We start from the raw sequence: 20,243 nt of genomic DNA, 5'->3' as shown, positions 1-20,243 counted from the left end.
TCATCTAAAGATACCAGATATCTTGAGGAATTGATGCTTTCTGGGTCTCCTATGAAAAGGTTGAAACTACATGGCTGTATCTAGTTTATTAGCAGAAAATTAAGTTACAAAATATCACGTGTTAACTGTAATTAGTCAAAAAAATGAAAAAGCTATGAAAAAAAAATTTTTTTAGCAATTTCCTTTCTAATCAACTCCCCTCCATGGTTTTCAAATTGTATACATGGATTCTGTGATGCTTGTCTTTGAAGAATGGAACCTATTTCCCAGAAATGACATAGAATTGCTTTGGAAATTAGGTAATAAAAAGCAATGGTGGCTTCTGATTTGGGTGCAGGCTTTCTCTCTTTTGGCTCTGGGAAGCCTAACAAAAAGGTCCGCAAGAGTAGGAACTGAAGTCTCTGCCAAGAGCCAGTGAACCACTGAGCCTGCCAACAAGTAGGAGAGTGAACTTGGAGCCAGATTCTGTAGCTCCAGTCAGTCTTAAGATGACCTGAGCTCCAGCCAATAGCTAGACTGCATCCTCACAAGAGATCCAGAAGCAAAACCACTTCACTAAGCTGTTCTCAGATTCCTGAGTCAGAAACTGTGTGAGATCACAAGTGTTTGTGCAACTTGCCAAGTTTCAGGCTAATTTTGTACAACAATAGATAGCTTGTACATCACTCAGAAGTAACTTGCACAGTGTCTGGTGCTGTCTAGGAGGCTAAAAAATATTTGTGGAGTGCATGAATTAAAATGAATAAATGAAAAGTTGAATTTAGATTCTTCCTTAGCATTCCCTATTACTTAACAACCTTTTAACTAGCTTCAGAGTGTTTCTAGGAAAGGGTCTCTTCAATTATTAAAAGTTCAGTCATTCAACAAATATTCATGGCTGTTACTGTTTGTCAATGAACAACTCTTCCTCTGTGAAATATTGTGAGCCCACTGGAGCATCTGCCAAGCTTTTAAAAAGAAGTAGTTATGGAAGCTCTCTCAGTTTAAAGCAGTTGAAAACTAGATTTGGGGTTGGGGAGACACAAGTCACCAAGAAAAGTGAAGGATTAGGAGAAGGACAAAATTTATCTCTACATCGACAAACTCAAGGTATTCAGAGGTGAGAATGAGACCATCACCGAATCAAGGGATATAAATAGTGTGGGACATTCAACAGTGAGTGTGGACAGTGAGGGGGAGTGTGGCCTCTCATCCTGTCTGGAGTGTGGTATGTGCCCTGAGCTGCCTTTTGGGTCAGATGACCTGGCTCAGAACCTCACCTCTTCCGTTTACCAGTTGTGAGAACTTAAGAGACTCATTTAATCCTTTGAAATCTCATCCACACATTAAGCAAGCAGAGTATGATGCACGGTTTTAAAACAGATGAAACTGGTGAAAGGTTTAGTCCACTTCCTGGAATGTAGTAAATCCTTTAAAAATGGTTATTTCCTCTTCTTATGATGAATGGCCGCTTTCCTGCTCACACGAACCTCCCTATGAGGTTCTTTACCATGTGTGACATGTTGAGATCATCTGAAAGTACAGAGTCACAGAGTATAATTAGGACACGGTTGGATTCGTCTGCTGTTCTCGGAGGAGCCTGGTAAGAGGAGATAAACAGAGCATGGGCACATCTGCAGTCTTTAAGGGTGGACACTGTGGAAGATGCTGAGCACTCATGCTCCTGTTCTTTCTGCCGCATGTGGCTTTCTGCTTAGGTGTTCTTTCTTCTTAGGTTCTAGCTTTTGACTGGCTTCTTGAAGAGACCAGATGCATTTGGAGGCTCCTCCTGCACCATCAGTGTGACCTTGATGGTTGGTCCTGCATATCTCTAAGCGGTAACTCTGAGGTCTGCGCTACCTGGGCCATTGTAGAAATAGTTCAGCCAGCAGATTTCAAGGCTGTTTACTGAGAGACAAGTCAAGAAGCTGTTCTCTTACTCACCGCTAGCTGCTTCACCTTGTCTTGGCCGTGCTTGAAATTGTCTGCGTCTGCCTGCGTATTCTCTTCTCCTTTTCTCTTTATCTTGTTAAGTTTGTCACTTGGCCACTTCCTTCTTCTGTTCTCGCCCATCCCTATAATCTGCCTCAGTTTTCCCCCTCTCTCTTCCCCTTCTCTCTCCTCCTACTCCGGGAGGAGAGAAGAAAACCTGGAATGGGCCTGGAGCGATGCTGGGTCCTCCCTTTCTTCTCTTCTTACTCATGTTGTGTGCTGCCGTTGTAGAGGCACTTTGGAATTTGCCCAGTAAGTGAGTTCCTAGGTAGATCCCACTAGAATATTATTCAAGCCCTTTGGGACGCATCTGCAAATAAGTATGACGAACAAATTAAATGTAACATCTAATGATATTAAAGCTACATTTCTGTTCTGTTCACTATTTTTTTGTTTGTTTTTTTGTTCTGTTCACTTTTGTATTAAAATGTGTCTTCCAAGTTTGACTCCCATTTGTTTTTGATATTTAGTAAGATAAAACACACCTTTTAACTTTTTAAAAGTCCTGGTGGGAGGAAATAGAAAGCATAATCGAGAAAATTTTGTAGAATGCCCCCTCCTCGGGGCAGAGAAACTCCATGGAGCCTTTCCCTATCTATATATCTCTCTCTCTCCTTGCAACTTATAAAGAAAAACATCCTAGAAGATCTATGGGATTCATAGCTTCTTTTTGCTCTAAATCCATTATCTCAGCATAGAAAACATATTGCATGGCAACTGTATCAAAGAGAGTTTAGAGAAACATGGAAATTATTTTATTTGTAAGGATAAACTAGATTATGCTGCTGTAACAAATAAGCACTGAAGTGTTAGTAATTTAACAGAACAAAGGCTTTTCTACATATCAGTGGCAGGATGGCAAGGGGATTCTGTTCCATGTACCTACACAGAGCCCAAGATGAGGGAGGCTCTACTGTCTACTGCTGGACCACCCTGAATTAATCCCTGGAGAAGGAAATGGCTACCCACTCCAGTGTTCTTGCCTGGAGAATTCCACAGACAGAGGAGTCTGGTGGGTTATGGTCCATGCGATCGTAAAGAATTGGACACAACTGAGCAACTAATGCTTTCACTTGAATTAATGGCAGCCTCTGTGGCTGCAGCAGGGGAAGAAAGCACTGAAAGGCTTCAGGACCAGAAGTAGCATTTGGTCTTTCTTCTCATACCCTGTTGACCAGAACTAGTCATCTGGCTAAGCATAACTGCCTAGTCTAGAAAATATAGTGTTTTGTGTGGTTGGAAAGCAGCGGAAAGCCAGATATTGGTGAGTGCCCATGTTGTCTCCCACATTACAAATGTAATCCCTTCAGGAAAAGCAAGGGCTAGCAAGGGCTGTGTGCGAGGCCACAAAATAAGCCAGTGGCAGGGTCAGTACTAGAACTCAGCTCTTTTGGTACCAGCTGTTATTTCTGCAGTTATTTTTGCAGTAGTTGCTCCTTCCTCTGTGGGAAATAATGGCCACTGATAGGTGGCGCTAGTGGTAAAGAACCTACCTGCCAACGCAGGAGACGCGGGTTCGATCCCCGGGTCAGGAAGATCCCCTGGAGGAGGAGAATTCCATGGACAGAGGAGCCTGGTGGATGACAGTTCCTGGGGTCGTGAAGATTTGGACATGACTGAAGCAACAGCACATAGCGTATGTAGAGTAAATCATGAGGTGTGAGCGGAGAATGATGACCTTGCTGTGATTTTTAAATTACCCTTTTCTATCATATGCCAGGCAAAGTTTATTTTCTGGCTGTGGCTTAGAGGAGTTCCAGGCCATATCTCACTAGTAGAGAGTTTTCTTTTTTTACTTAAGCAAAAGCTATTTTTTTTTTCTACACTCAAGTAGTAACAATATTCTGTATGTACTTAGAAACTTCTGAAGTCATTTTCAAGTATCTTTTCTCATGCGCTTTACACATAATGTACGAGAAATAAGGAGGTTGCATGTCACTGCCTTAATTTTACAGATACCCAAGTGTTCTTGCCTGGAGAATCCCAGGGATAGGGGAGCCTGGTGGGCTGCCGTCTGTGGGGTCACACAGAGTTGGACACGACTGAAGTGACTTAGCAGCAGTAGCAGCAAGTCAATGAGAATATGCATACAAGCTCACACAACCAGTTAGTGGTGACCCTGGGACTAAAATTCAAAGCTGTGATTTTCACAACTGGTGCTGAAGCACAAGCTGGTTTGCCACCATTCTTTTTCCTAGCATTGTGGATTTCCTGGTGTAAATTAAATAGGTTACTTTCTCCAAGCTTCAGCAGCTTTTCCGTGGTAGGAGGAGGAGCAGAATTTGACTCTTAACCTTGGATGCTTTTGCTAGATTCTTATGTTGAGAAAAATATAACACACTTTGACATCTGGAGGGTGTTACATTGAGGCTCAACTTATGTCTCCAATACTCTTCTGAAACACAAATTTTTTTTTTGCTCTTTATGTTTTCCTTAGTTGGGAATAATAACATAACTAAGATTAAAAGAATGCCTCTCATATTCCATACACTCTACTCATGTTTGCTGTTACTTATTACTCAATATTCTGGGATAATCAAGAGCAAAGAGGAATATGAAACAAGTGGAGTAAACTCAGCTCTACAATTTCTTTCTATATCTACTTTCTATTCCTTAGAAGCTATCACAGTACTGATAGACAGTATATGTCCTATGTAGAAATTTTGTACAACTGATACATCTCCTTGGGCTAATGGTCACAACTAATAGAACCTTGGGCTAATGGTTGCAACTAATAGAAATAATAATGCTTGCTTCCAGTTGCAGCTAATAGAACCAGGGTAGAAACTGGCTTGATCAAAAAAAAGAATGTATTACCTTTGGTAATGGAAAAGAAGAGGGAAAAGCTGAATGTGCGTATAATGCCCCTAGGAAATTATTTTTTTATCTTTCGGATCTGCTTCGTGTTGATGCATTCTCAAGTGGTTTCTTTTCAAGTGGCAGCAAAGATGGCCACTCGTACCTCAAAGATTATAGCTTTGTAATTTAGCTTTTTTTTTTTTCTCTTGGTAGTTGTTGCATCAAACATTTCCAGGTTAATAACCATAGGTTTGATTGGGTCTGATGCTCAGTGTTGGAAAAGTCACCATCGTTTAGACTGATCAGGTCTCAGTTATCTTTCGCCTGCTGGACCCAGTGGGTGGAATCAGGTCTATTTAAACCTTAAGGACTGAGATACAGAAAAGAGGTGGTATCTTAACAGAAAATCCAGCTTCTATTACATAAAGAAGGAATGGATGCTGGGCAGAGAAAAATTACAGATACCTATTGCAATTCTCAACTATATTCTTGAGTACTCAACAAATGCAGGAGAGAAAAACAGATTATTACCGCCAAGGGTGTTATTTTATGTTGAGAGCAAAGACAGCGAGGATGCTAAGGACAGGTGGAAAAAATCTGATAGATGAAGTCAGATCTCAAGTTACCTTCTTCTCTTTAACACTACAGTTTCTCAGAGCTTTACACATGTAATATAAGTTGATAATAATTTTTGCAAATTTTTAATACAAAAATATATTGGGGGGGGAGGTCTATAAGCTATAAAACAAAATTTTTAAAGTTTGTAAGTGATTAGTCTTCTCCAGGTAAGTAAACATGGAGTTGCTGGTCTATTCTTTAGATAAGATCGCTTTTCAATCCCCAGGCTCCCTGTTATTCAATTGATTTACCTTCCCTGGTGGCTCAGAGGTTAAAGCGTCTGCCTCCAATGCGGGGAAACCCAGGTTTGATCCCTGGGTTGGGAAGATCCCCTGGAGAAGGAAATGGGAACCCACTCTAATATTCTTGCCTGGAGAATCCCATGGACAGAGGAGCTTGGCAGGCTACAGTCCACGGGGTCACAAAGAGTCAGACATGACTGAGTGACTTCACTTTCACTTTCACTTAATTTGTAAGCAGTGCTGATCCCAAGTACAACTGCCTTCAGAAGAGGAACCTTATCTTTGGTGTTTTAACTTTCTAAAAATGCCAGTTACTGGTGCCCCAAGACTGGAGTGCAGTTATGGGACAACCAGTTCCTTCTACAAATCATGTCCATTTATCTCTGTGGGCAGAGTCCATCATTTTCATCTGCTTGTCATATCTAGTTTTGGTGGAACTCATTTGCAACCCTCATACACAAAATATTCCCTAAATACCAACTAAATCGATACAAATCCATCAACAGGCTATGCTTGTAAATAAACTCTATCAACTGATTCTTGTATAGCACTCCCGCTTCCTAAGTTCTTGCATGTAAACCCTGTCACTTGATCATCATGAGAGCTCTGGAAGGCAGGAAGGACAGAAAAGAATATTACTTTTCTCCTATCAAAACTAATGAAACAGAGATGGAGGGATCTGCTCAAACTGATGACTACTGTGAGTTTTTGGAGTCCAGACCTCAGGTTTTTCCCACTACATCTTGCATCTGAATTTGGGTGAAGGCTGTAGTGTTCACTGGAAGGTTCAAGAAAACACTCAGGAGTCAAATGAACAAGGGTTTTAAGACTGACTGCTGATTGTAGTTGTATGACTTTGGGCAAGTTTCTTAATCATTTAGCCTCAAATTATTCAACTGTATTGTTTTAACCATTGCATACCTCATAGGACTCTTGTGATAAAATAATACATGGACAGTGCTTAGCAAATGCTCTGTATGTAAATTCATGCTTCAATATTCTAAGTATTGTTCTCATCATATATCTTTAAGTGCTTATTTAACCTTCATTCACAAAGAGAAATAAAGATTTGAATCATTCGTGTGCTTATGCCTCTATTAACTACATCTTTCAGGTATGGGTAAAACATGAGAGCAAATTGCCTGAATCAGTCTTTACCTCATCATGCTTGCATCTAATTGCTTGGTCTATCTTTTTTGCCTTTCTGATCATCCACTATGAAGCGAAGTCTTTGTTATTTGTACTCAACAGGTTATAAGGTTAATACTATCCTGCATATTCTAGGAGATATGTATCAATTCTGCAATATGATTAAACAATTTAGACTAATAGTAAACAACACTACCACCCATTGGAGTCCTGGTTTTCAGACTAAATAAACCTCAAAGCAAGTTATTTTTCCCCTTTTACTTTGTTTTGAGCTTTTCCCAATTCAGGCTGCATTATAGATTTTCCCAGTGTTTATTGGATTAAAGGTAGGCCAATTATTTTCACGCAGCCCCAACATGGTTCTTCTGTAACATTGGCTTTGAATATGACAGCCAAAACATCCATTTCTTTTGAGCAGAGCCTCATCAGTGAGTGATTTTGTAGAGTCAATGCAAAGGGAAATAGGAAGCATGTTCCTGAAAAGGGGCAGGCTCTCCTGTTGGTCTTGACGCTCTCTTCCATCTCAGTGTGTCAGAACTGGAGCTCAGCAACAAGGAGCACTGCTGCATGGCGGATCCAACTTTCTGCCAAGGGGAGTTTCTAGTGTCATGGTGGAGGCAGAGCATCAGCAGGAAATAAGAGGTGGTGACTAAAAGAGGGGGGCCGTGAGCATGTGGACGGGAGCACCGAGTGTAGATTTGGCGTGGGGGAGATTCTCCAGGACGATGACATCCAGGGAGAGGGCTGGAGGATGAGTGTGAATCAGCCACATCAGGATTTGGTGGGGGAGAAAGGAGGCAACTATTCTGGGCCAAGAGGAGATGCAAGGACTGTGAGGAGTGAGGAAACTGAGAGGGATTAAGGAGCTCAGAATTTAAGGAGCAAGCCGGCTTCCATGGTGGCTCAGAGGGTAAAGCATCTGCCCGCAATGCAGGAGAGCCAGGTTCAATCCCAGGGTCAGGAAGATCCTCTGGAGAAGGGAATGGCAACCCACTCCAGTATTCTTGCCTGGAAAATTCCATAGACAGAGGAGCTTGGCAAGCTATGGTCCATGGGGTCACAGAGTCAGACATGACTGAGTGACGATACTTTCACTTTTCACACTGGCAGGAGAGAAGGCAGAAAAAAGGGTAGGGACCAGAATGAAGAGAGAATGTAACCTTGGAAATTTCTCCCATTCCTACACCCAACCCCACGAAGGAAGAAATGACCTCTGATGTCCCATTCTCTCCTGGGGAAAGATTAGTGAAGTCAAAGTCGCTCAGTCATGTCTGACTCTTTGCGACCCCATGGACCGTAGTCCATGGAATTCTCCAGGCCAGAATACTGGAGTGGGTAGCCTTTCCCTTCTCCAGGGGATCTTCCCAACCCAGAGATCGAACCCAGGTCTCCCACATTGCAGGTGGATTCTTTCTCAGCTTAGCCACAAGGGAAGCAGGGGAAAGATGATTCCCTTTAAAGCCCAGACTTTCAAGGGATTGAAAGAAAATAACAATGACTGAGCACTCTGTGATATACCAGGCACAGTTTTAGTTACTTTAGATCGATTTAAACAATCCTGTGGCATAGGCACTATTGTTGTACCCACGTTATAGATAAGGATATTGAGACAAGGGGAGTGAAATGACCTGCTCAAGGCACTCAGCAGATGGCTTTCTTGGGACTGAAACTGAGGGAGGCTGGCTCCAGGGAATGTCCCCCCACAACGAGTGCTTGTAGCAGTAAGCTGTCTCGTGAGCCAATTCAGGAATTCCTCTAGAGCTTCCAACGGTGCCATGGCAACTATAGAAAACTCTACTGAAATTCATATATGGCATTTACTCTTTCCTTGTTGAAATCTTTGGTCAGGATAATGTTTTAATAAGAGATAGTTATGAAAATAATGATGTTCTTAAGCTCAACTTATAACTACCATTGCAAGTTATGGAGATTTATCATGAAAGAACTTCCAGACACCTTTTATCTTTACTTTTTTTTTTTTTTTTAACATGAGTAATGAAACTAGACAGGTCACTGTCCGTTAAAGTCAGTAACATTTCCTGGTTTCCAGGAGGTGACAACGATGACTTTTCAGCACAGCTACATTTTGTTGAAATTCAAGATGTGCTTTTAGTATGACTTATTTAGGATTGTATTTTACTTTGCAATTTTTATCACAATTTCTCTCTCTCTCCATCTCTCTCTCTCTTTTTTATAGATTGTATTATACTCTTTTGTCCCCAAATGAAAATGGAGGCTCCAGCCATACTTCCAACAATGGCTTTTTGGATGTCTTGTTCAGAAGTTCATATGACTTTTGATACATGGGTTGTAGCAAAAAGTGAAATTTTAGAGAATACATTACAATTTTAAGAAAAAAAAAGTTTAAAAAGTGGAGCAGATTCCATAAAAAAAGAAGCTAATTTTAAACTGAGATGCCTTTATCCAGGGGTTTGTCACGGATCTTCCACATGATAACCTCAGAATTAACATCAACTCACTCCAGTACTCTTGCCTGGAAAATCCCATGGATGGAGGAGCCTGGTAGGCTGCAGTCCATGGGGTCGATAAGAGTCGGGCACGACTGAGCGACTTCACTTTCACTTTCACTTTGCTAACAGTTCTAGTGCGTGTATAACTTCTGACTAAACTCTATGCTCTATCGGGAGAAAGAAAGTCATGCTTGCTAACTGTTTCAAACTTGGCAGATTTACTCTGAGAGTACTAGTCAAGCAAATCAGATTCAAAAACAAAAGCATCATGTCGTATTTATAGTATCACAAAAATGTTTTTATGACAAATATTTTAGGAATATCTGTGATTATTTCCTAGGATAGTTTTTTTCTTTTTCATAGTTTAATTTTTTGTCCCTGTCAACAAACATTTGTCATATTAGATCAGGTCATTTGAGCTTTATTTTGACGTTTCTTCTAAGACATGTGAGCATGGGCAAACAGTTTTTAATTATCCTGATCAAGTGTGGGGGACACCTTTTTGCTGACCCCACTTGTAATCAACTGTGATCTTCTAGAAGCAGGAGAATTGATTGCTTTTATCTTCCCCAACTAGTCAGAAGAGTGGGTCATATATTATTCTACCCTTTGGAAAAATGCAACCCAGTGATTGATTTTATGACTGCTGCTGGCAGCAAATTCCTCAGAATGAATTCTACCAGGTGAAGAAGTATTTCCTCTAACTTGCTTTAAATTTCCTTAGCATTAACTTCTCCGAGTGGCCCAGTCTCTTATGGGACAATGTAATAAGGATCTATCAGTTTTACTGCGCAGTACCTATCTTTAATGCCTAAGTAAATCTCTCTTATTTTCTAGCCCTGACTCTGTAATTTTAACTTTCGAAATCTCTCGTCATGAGTGAGTCTACCCTGCACTCAATTTCTTGTCCTGCTCTGGAGCTCTGCCATCCCTGAACCACATACTTGCAGGTGAGAAATAGAGACAGTAACACAGATGAAGATGTATTATTCTCCTCCATAATGCTGTGGTGCTGCGCTCTTTCATATCTATCTTCTCTGCACACAAAAAGGGGAAATTCATGGAAGACAACAAAAAGTTGCTTTAAAAAATTTTTATCTAGTTCATATCCAAATACAGTGCAGTATTCTCTTTTATAACATTATACACCCTGGGATTTTTTTTTATCCTAAAAAAAATGATCTAACGGGGCTTCGACACATCTTTGTTCTAATTTCTGCATCCCATGGAGGGGAGTGGTTAAGCCCTTCTTTTTATTTAAAACACTAGGCATCTATTTCTTTAAATAAATGGAGATCTCAAGTATTAGTTACTCGTGAAATCAAATGATAATACAATATCTAACTACTCAAGCTCCACATTTTTCTCTAGATTTTTGCCAGGATACACCTCATCTCCACCCGCACCCCCAAATAATATTATTTCTAGTGTCTCAGTTTTATAACGCCACTGTCAAGTTGGACTTATCTGATAGCAAGAAAACTTGTGTAAGACTTTCAAACCTTAAGTGAAAAAACTGTATCTTAACAAAACATATTTTGTCATTTATTTACTGAGGTATATATGAGAGAGACAAGATGCTTTGTGCTCGTTGAATAAATTGGCTTTGAAATTGTTCATTTAAATCATGGAGGCAGGACCCAGAAAGACCAAAAAAAAAAAAAAAAAAAAACCCACACCAAATTGGAGTACATACTGAGGCAAGGATGATTTTAATTTTGCTTCACTGAATGGTGTTTCCATGAGGAGGCTATGACAGAGGAGGAAGAGGAAAAAGAGAAGGGGAGAGGCCATGAGAAGGAGGTTTGACGAACCAGGAGTGCCTCTGCAGTGATGCAGTTTTGCCCTTTCTCTCACGGTCTCCCCCCTCCTTTCTTCCTTCCTTCCTTTGTCTGTCTCTCTCTTCCTATTTTTTCCCTCTTTTATTTCCATCGAAGATTACTGAGCACCTACCACATGTACGCATGGTGCTGGGTTCTGGGATACAAGAGTAAAACAGAAATAGCGTCTAAACTCAGAGGGGGAAAACTGCAGTCAAGAAGCAGTTGCATGAAGTGCCTGAGAAGTCATCGTCCAGGAATCGGGAGCATGGGTAAAGAGCTTTCCGAGATGTGAAGACCTCCTGTGGGGAGCTGTGTTCAAACTGATGCTCAAGGGACGCGCAGAAGCTAGCCAGAAGAAGACGGAGTTAGGAAGAGAAAAGGTCATCGGTGAAACAGACGGAGCTCGTGGCAGACAAGCTGAGAGAAGTCCAGGTGGGCAGGAGGGCTGGGTTGCTGCAGGGCAGGGTTCCAGGAAAGAGTTCACTGGTGAAGAAGGACACCAGGGCTTGGGGGGGTGGGGGGGGTAGCTACTGCTTTGGAAACAAAACTAAAAACAGTACCTGGGAAGCTATTTGGGGAAAAGAAGGTGTTCTTTTCCCTAAATCTCATCAAGATTAGTTTTGAGTTCAAATAATTACAATAAAGTCTTTTGAAGTAGCTTCAGAAGTTTAGAAAAGAGGACATTAGAGATTCAATAATATACCAAACATTTATATCCACGCATCTGCCTTCCTAGATAGGGATCACAATATGGGATATGGGCAGCCTGGCAGACTAGCTGGGTGTAATGGGCTTTACTCTCTCTGGAAACTAACAGAGGCTCACCTGGTGCAGAGAGAATTTGTTTTTTTTTCTTTAAGGGCACTCCTTTCAGCATCAGGCAAATACAGCTGAGAGACACCACAGAAAACACCTTTCCAGGTATGTAGTACTTTTCATTCTAACTTGCAAATTTCTTTTTTGCTGGTAAAAGCCACAGCAGTCATAAAAATTAATGATGTTTTCGCTTTCCCACGCAGGGGGAGGATCAGTCTGTGATGAGTGGAAATTAACAATCAGTCAGCTCTAATGAGGTGGATGAGCCTAGAGCCCATCATACAGGGTGATGTTAAGTCAGAGAAAGACCAGTATTGTATATTAACCCATATATATGAAATCTAGAAAGATGGCCCTGCTGAGGAGATGCAGACATAAAGGGCAGATTTTTGGACACAGTGGGGGAAGGGGAGGGTGGGATGATTTGAGAGGGCAGGACTGAAACGTATGCACGATCATACGTAAAATAGAGAGCCAGTGGGGATTTGCTGGGAACCCAGAGCTCCTGCTCCACGACGACCTAGAGGCATGGGATGGGGAGGGAGGCGGGAGGAAGGTTCAAGCGGGGCGGGAGCGTGTGCACACCTATGGCTGACTCATGTTGACACGTGGCAGAAGCCTTCGAAGTATCGTAATTATCCTCCAATTAAAGATAAAGGTTAAAACAAAGGTCAGACACAAGATCCCCCTGCCCATCCTCCCACTGGTGCAGAAAATAATTGCCCTGACTGCACCTGAAGAAAAGGCCCTGTGCACCTCCGTCCGTCCATCCACGTCTCCACTGACAGGAGACCAAGGGCCATTCAGCTGCCAGTGGAAAAGACAGCTTGCTAGACGAGGCCTCCTGGGAGCCCGGCACATTCTGCCAGGTGGAGCTGTGACTTGCTGGGCATCGGGAAGGCCATCTGAGCCCCCATCCTCTTCCGCATACTCTTCATGAATGAGCTCAACATCTCGGTTTACCGACCTGCTTATCTACATTAGTTGATCCCCTGATTCTGTTTTTGTTTGGCCTAATGAAGGCAAGTGATTAGGACAGATATCTAAGATGCAGGTTCTAGTCTGCAAATGTAAGACTGTATTCTGAAATTTGGTTTGGAGAGTCAGTGTAGGGTCCTAGACCTCCATTCAGTTTCTGACCTTAATATACTTTTATACCAAAACTATTAAACATTGAAGCAGAAGTTATATGCCAAATCATTAAAGAGGCATGACTCATCCATGTCCTCACTGAGGCTGACAAATACTTTGGGTACAGAGACAAGCAGAATGGACCACGGTCTTCATGCATTAGGTTGATATAGTGTTTAAACATTTGGAACCATGTTTTCCTCAAAGGATATTTAGGAAAAAAACCTCTTTTGCTTAGACATATTTAATGCAGTTAGTTGATATTTAAATTTTAACTTAAAAGGGATTTTAAACTGAAATTGTTTTATACTATACTAATACTGGCTATAATACTCTACTCTACTATACTTATGATTCTAATACTATACTAATGGGCTTCCCTGGTGGCTCAAATGGTAAAGACTCTGCCTGCAATGCAGGAGATCCAGGTTTGATCTCTGGGTTGGGAAGATCCCCTGGAGAAGGGAACAGCAACCCCCCCCCCCCCCCAGTATTCTTGCCTGGAGAATTCCATGGACAGAGGAGCCTGGGCAGGGGTGGCGGCGGGGCGGGGTGGGGTTCAGTCCATGGAGTCACAAAGAGTCAGACAAGACTGAGTGACTAACACTTTCAGTTTTCATACTGTGTCAATATTTATATCTATCTATCTATCTATATTTGGGGGAGAAGGAGAATAGGGGTCAGGATTATGTGTGTGTGAATTCATATTCAAAGAGGCCAATATGGTATTTTGAAAGACCATGTCCAGTTTCATCACTAACTGGACAGGCACATTTATTAAATACCCCTTTGTCAGGCAGGAACATTACTGTGTCCCCTGGATCCTAGAACACTCCTAGAACTTTTTCCTGAATCTTCTATAGAGAAGGAACTCAAAACAGACTTGCTGAACTGAATTAAATAATGGAGCAAGCACAGCTGGTGGCATCTAAGGATGCGGAAATGCTCAGCTTGCGTGTCATGCCTGAACCCTGCTACTTCTAACTTCTTTCCTGCCTGTTTCCTGTTTCAGATAGAAAAGTATCCATAACTGGGGTCGTTGAGTCAAAATAGCAATGATGACAACAACAGTGCGGTAAGGACCTAGACTGAGCCCTCGCTATGCATCAGAGACCTTGCCACGCAGCCACGCACGCACTGTGATTTTCTGTGATCCTTACAGCAGCTGGAGGAGGTACGTTGCTATTATTATTTCTGTTTCGCAACCAAGAAAAGCCCAGGCTTAGAGAGGAACTGCTCAGTGTCACGGGACTAGTGTGGGGTGGAGTCAGAACTTCAAGTTGTTTTCTATGGTCTGATTCTTGATACCATACTGTTAATCACTTTCCAAACTTACCAGGCCGGACCTTAAGGCACAGAAGGTTCTAGAAAATCTAGAAAGATTTCCCTGCACCTCAGAACAACCAAAGCAAATTTAGAGTGGCAGAGCTCTCCTTGGGGCCAATTCTTTCCTTCTTTCCTTTGTTCTTCCTTTTCCTCATGACTCTATTAAGCTCTGCCAGGCATTGCAAGACACTTGAGTGGGTGTGGGAGGGCCGATTGAGAAAGACTGGCTCGTGCTGATCTGCCCTCTTCCTGTTCTTCCCACAGGACTAATGGGCTAAACAGATTTAATGCTTGGCTGTCAGCATCCCTGTGGAAGACTCCAGCAGACTCACATGTCCTACGGTTCAACTTTTCAAACCTACCTCTGTGTAATTCCTAAGTAGGAGTCTGAGCTCTGTTGTCATATTTCAGTTTTACAGTTACTCTGAAATATTTTGATCCAAATATGCCCTTAGTGTCATGCTTTATTAATGCGATGTGACTCATATTAGTGACTGCTTGCTCTTGAGCCATATGCCCTGAATAAGTTATCGGGTTTCATTGTTTACCCTAAGTTTAAAAAAAAATTCCATGTGCTCCGACCTCCTGACACCTAAACCCAGCTCATGCAGTTAAAACAGGAAAACTAGTTATCTGATATCACTAAGGCAAATCAGCTTGTAGAGCCGTCAAATGTTTCCATTTCCACTGGTGGGAGGGCATTGTGGGCGCCATGGATTATTCATCAAGAAAGCACAGGAGAGAATTTCTTTTCTGTTTGTTTGTTGATTTCCAAAGTAAACCCAAGTATGAAGAGATACAGCTATGGTGCCTTTATTTTTCATTGTTAGCACATATCATTATGTCATCCTGGAAGAACTGCCCAAAAAAAGAGAAAAAAGAAATTACCACGTGGATTGCTTAACGGCCCTCCTCCTGCCTGCCTGCAGAATTGTCTGAGAAAGGAAAATACGCACGCATTAGTCAGGCCCTCGGGGTTACAAGGCTTCTCACCACCAGCAGTGCCAGGTTAGCCTGGGAGTCTGCGGAGCAGGCTTTGGCAGGCCACCAGAGACAGGGCATTTCATAATCAAGAACTTACCCGGGAGGGTTCTGAGCCAACAAGACAGTGTTGGGAGTCAAGGGCTAAGGAAGAATGAGCGGATTTATTCTGTGGACCAAAACCTCTGCACTTAAAGACATTTCCTTTCTAGTTTTGATTGCCTTTTATTTTAGCTGCTGCACATTTTTTTTTCCCCTCGCCAGATTTCACAATATATCAACTGTTCTGTCTTTGGTGTACCTGACTGAAGTGTTACACAAATCCGTCACTAAAGGATATACTGGCTATACGCTGGGTGGTGGTGGTAGTGATGGAAACACTTTCCTAATAAGATATAGGAATAATGAACATTTATTGAGCACTTTTACCAAGTGATACTAAGACATGCATGAGATAGCTCAGGTAATCCTCTGAACCCTAGCATTTGGGTACTATTACCAAGTTAATTTCAGTTGAGGTAACAGAAGCATGGAAAGGTTAAGTAACTTACCTGAAGTCACAGAGCAAGTAAGTCACAAAGGCAAGACATGAAGCCCTGTAGCTTGATGAAGTTCATGGTCTTAGGAGAGACTCTTTGTTCCTCCAAATGGTCCTAGCTCTTGCCTTGGGGTCCACCAGGAGCTGTTGGCAGTGCCTAGGTCCCCATGTTTGCTTAAGGACCTATAATGTAATAGGACCTAACTAATAGGTCATTTAAAACTACAAGAGATGCGTTGGGTTGAAAGACAGTTTGGCAATTTCTTATAAAACTAAACACACTCTTCCCATATTATCTAGCAATGATATTTATTCACATGAGTTGAAGATTTATGTCCACATCAAACTTTGCATATGAGCGTATATAGCAGCTTTATTCATAATTGGCAAGACTTAGTACTTTTCCAGTTGTCCTTCAGTAAGTGACTGGATAAACAAACCATGGCACAACCAGAGAGTGGAATGTCATTCGACAATAAAAAGAAATGAGCTCGTAGACAGACATGGAGGAGACTTACATGTACTGTATATAATTCCAACTATATGACATTCTGGAAAAGGCAAAACTATAGAGCAGTAAAAACCCCAGATGTTCCAAGAGGCTCCATGGGGAGAGAAGGATGAATAGATAGAACACAGTTGTTGTTTTGTTTTTTTTTTCTCACTTTTATTCATTTTTAACTGAAGGATCATTGCTTTACAATGTTGCATTACAACATTTCTGCCATACATCAACATAAGTCAGTTATAGGTAGACACATATCCCCTCCCCCTTGACCTCCCTCCCACTTCCCACCCTTCCCATCCCTCTAGGTTGTTGCAGAACCTGGGTGTGAGTTCCCTGAGTCATACAGCAAATTCCCACTAGACATCTCTTTTACACGTGGTAATGTGTATGTTTCCATGGTAATCTCTCCATTCCTCCCACCCTCTCCTTCCTTCCCTCCTCCCATGTTCATAAGTCTGTTCTCGATGTCTGCGTCTCCACTGCAGCTGTGCAAATAGGTTCATCAGTACCATCTTTCTAGAGTCCATATATATGTATTAATATGCTATATTTGTCTTTCTTACTTACTTCACTCTGTATAATAGGCTCTAGGTTCACCCACCTCACTAGAACTGACTCAAATGTATTCCTTTTTATAGCTGAGTAATATTCCATTGCATATCTATTCGTCTGTTGATGGACATTAAGGCTGCTTCCATGTCCTAGCTATGGTAAACAGTGCTGCACTGAACATCAAGATCCAAACACAGGGGATATTTAGGGCAGTGAAACTATTTCCTATTATGCTTAATGGTAGACACATGTCTTTATACATTTGCCAAAACTCACAGAACATACAACACTGAGTGAAGCCTAATGTAAACTATTATCTTCAGCTAATAATAGTGTATCAGTATTGGAGCATCAGTTGTAATATATGTACCATACCAAAGCAAGATGGTAGCAGCAGGGCAAGGTTGGGAAGTGATATGAAGGGATATACAGAAACTCTTTATACAGTTCTCTCAAATTTTCTATAAATCTAAAATTCCTCCAAAAATGTATTAATTTAAAGAAAGGGTTTTGGTGAACGTGGATGGGAGGGACTGGGAGATAGGAGGAAGTGTTATTGCCCTTTCCTACCTTTTACATGTCTATTCAAGGTAAATTAGAATTTAAAAGCCAGTAAAGGAAAGAATAGGGGCTTCCCTGGTGGCTCAGACAGCAAAGAACCTACCTGTAATGCTGGAGACTTGGGTTTGATTCCTGGGTTGGGAAGATCCCATGGAGAAGGGACTCACTATCCACTCCACGACTGGGCCTGGAGAATCCCATGGACAGAGGAGCCTAGCAAGCTACAGTCCATGGGTCACAAAGAATTGACACATTTGAGTGACTAAGGAAAGAATTCTCAACTTTAGGTATGATCCTGAGGCTATGGCCTATTTTGAAGGGTGGAACCTTGGTCTCCTGTATTCTTGATGCAACAGAGGAGCCACCTGCTTGGACCGAAGGTGGCTGGGGTAGAGTCGAAGGTGTTAGGTTGGGAGTGACGATGGGGCTTCACGCTGCCTGCTCTGGCCCTGCTCAGATCTGCACGTTCATCAGAGATTTTGAAGAGCCCATTCTGGTGGGCTAGTTTGTATCCTGAGCTTGCTGAAATGAGACAATGCTTAGGAGAAAGAGGCAAAAAACAACAACAACAACAACAACAAAAAACCCCACCAAAAACAAAAAACAAAGTGGGATGGGAGGAGAAAAGAACAAAGAAAGAGAGAGAGGAAGGCGCAAAGCAAGGAAGGAAGTGGGAGGATAATGTAATTTTGGTGGGCCATTCTGAAGGCTGGTATAGCTTCCTACTAAAGGTCTGGTCTTGGCAAGTGATGCTGGAGAAAGAAGGAGGGGTGCTTTCAGATTTTTTCTAGTAAAAACGAATGGGGCTGGAGTTTTTCCTAATCCCTCTCAACTTCAAACCTTGGAAGGACCATTAAACCAAAAAGGGGACGAGCTCATGTCGGTCGCCATCTCCCGCATCCTCACCACCAGGCCTGGTGGATGCCATTCATCATACAAGGCGTCCATCTGTGTGCCTGTCACTTGAGCTGTTCCCTATGGTCAGAAAAGCAGATGACAGGCAAATGCCAAACTCTTGCTGGTGTGGCTGTTCCGTGGTGACTCTGGGTAGAGAGCTCACTTCCCTCTGCCTACATTTTAATTTTCATTATTCATTAAATTTTCTCATTTGCTTTCCAGAAGGAGGCAGTTATGTTGGAGGGAATGGAATGAACCCAACTCCATTTGGCTCCTTGCTGAACTAAAGGCATGAGAGTTTTAAATACCACTGGGCAGTTGATACAGTAGAAACGCACACACAAACAACCCCAAATCTCATATAAGGATTCAAGTATAGGGGCTATCTGAACAAACTGGTTTTCTATATAATCATTTAAGGAATGTTTGGTTTTATATATGGAATCAGCTAGGACAAGGATTTTATTTAGCTGTGTTAACATGTAAATGATTTACAATTGGAAAATTCCAGTTCTTACCAACTCCCCATCTTTCTAGGAGATTATACCAATGAACTCTGAGGTGTAAGGGAATCTTCCAAGCCATGGAATATTACTCCCAACGTGAAATTTTATTTCAACATACGGGTCCCCCAAAACCCTAATAGAATTGAATTACTGACTCAATGGGCTTCCCAGGTGGCTCAGTGGTAAAGAATCTGCCTGCCAGTGCAGGAGATGCAGGAGACGCGGGTTTGATCCCTGTGTCGGGGAGATCCCCTGGAGGAGGAAATGACAACCCCCTCCAGTACTCTTGCCTGGAAAATCCCATGGCCAGAGGAGCCTGACAGGCTGCAGTCCATGCGGTCACTAAGAGCCAGACACGACTGAGCCACTGAGCACGCACGCGCACATTGACTCAAGGTGATATTCCCAGAAAACCAGGATTGATGACTCCTTCCCAGGCAGTTTTCTGAGAACTGCCTGACTGTCTCTGCAGGTGCTAGAGGCTGCTGGCTTCAGAGTTCCTTTGGGTTCTTTCAAGATGAATCTTTAAATGGCACCTGGGTCTGTCCTTATATGCCAGCTCAAGAAAGGTTTGATTCTATTTCTAGAAGTGGATTAATGTAACCATAAGGAAACAAAACGTTCCAACTCTACAGTCTCCTTCAGATTTTGAGACTCATTTTGGATCAGTGAGGCAACTTCCCTGAGTTTAATTTCATCCACTTTCTTCATCAGAAGAGGTAGACTTGAGCTCAAGTCCAATTGGTACAATTTCTGACCCCAAAGCAACGGGTCAAAATGAACTAAAAATTAATGTCAGATTTGCAGAAATAGTTCATTAAGAAGAGAAGGGAAAACTTAGGAACCAAGGAAAAGGATTAAAGAATCTTCCAACTGGAAACCTAAATTTTAAAGTTTGGAACAATTAAACATTCTTACTAACAAAAATTACCCCAAATTAAATGTAAATCTCCAGTATCAACAACAGTGACTGCTTTAGTCTCATAGTCTGAGGTCTTTTGCCTTTTGTTTTCTTTTTTAAAAATCTTATGCCAAACGTTAACTTTCATATTTGTGAAATTAAAGGTTAAATAATAAAAAACATCAGAGTTTGAAGTATTACAATGATTGTTTTTTTCTTCAAGAATATGACTCATACTATTTTATAATAACACTCAGGAAGTAGAAATTATTTGCATGAACAACAGGGATTATGTGTGAAAGTGAAAGGAGAGAGAAATACTTTTATAGGTCTGATAGTCTTCACTTAGGTATAATACAATAAAATATGATATTATCCACTAAGGACAAGAGCAATACTTCCTACTTTGAACCAGGTATCACCAGGTATGATTCTTGCAGTTTCTATTACCTC

The 20,243-nt window shown here is 41.7% G+C and overlaps 1 long non-coding RNA gene across 4 annotated transcripts in view; it reads left to right on the top strand.

The window, feature by feature from the left end:
• The window catches only part of LOC105603042 (uncharacterized), a 41,985-nt gene extending 21,995 nt beyond the window's left edge, over positions 1-19,990 (top strand). The window contains exons 2-6 of one of the 4 annotated variants that reach the window (XR_001021938.4): positions 8,977-9,302; positions 10,088-11,505; positions 11,934-11,994; positions 14,033-14,194; positions 14,611-19,990. This is a non-coding gene — a long non-coding RNA (uncharacterized LOC105603042). Of the gene's footprint in view, positions 1-8,976; positions 11,506-11,933; positions 11,995-14,032; positions 14,195-14,610 lie in introns of all 4 variants that reach the window. The other 3 variants (XR_006056793.2, XR_009597313.1, XR_006056792.2) reach the window with 3 other exon arrangements.
• Positions 19,991-20,243: the final 253 nt, after the last annotated feature.

Source organism: Ovis aries, chromosome 18 (assembly GCF_016772045.2).
Source record: "Ovis aries strain OAR_USU_Benz2616 breed Rambouillet chromosome 18, ARS-UI_Ramb_v3.0, whole genome shotgun sequence".
In the NCBI taxonomy this organism is placed as follows: domain Eukaryota; kingdom Metazoa; phylum Chordata; class Mammalia; order Artiodactyla; family Bovidae; genus Ovis; species Ovis aries.
This window is presented reverse-complemented; position numbering and strand designations above follow the sequence as displayed.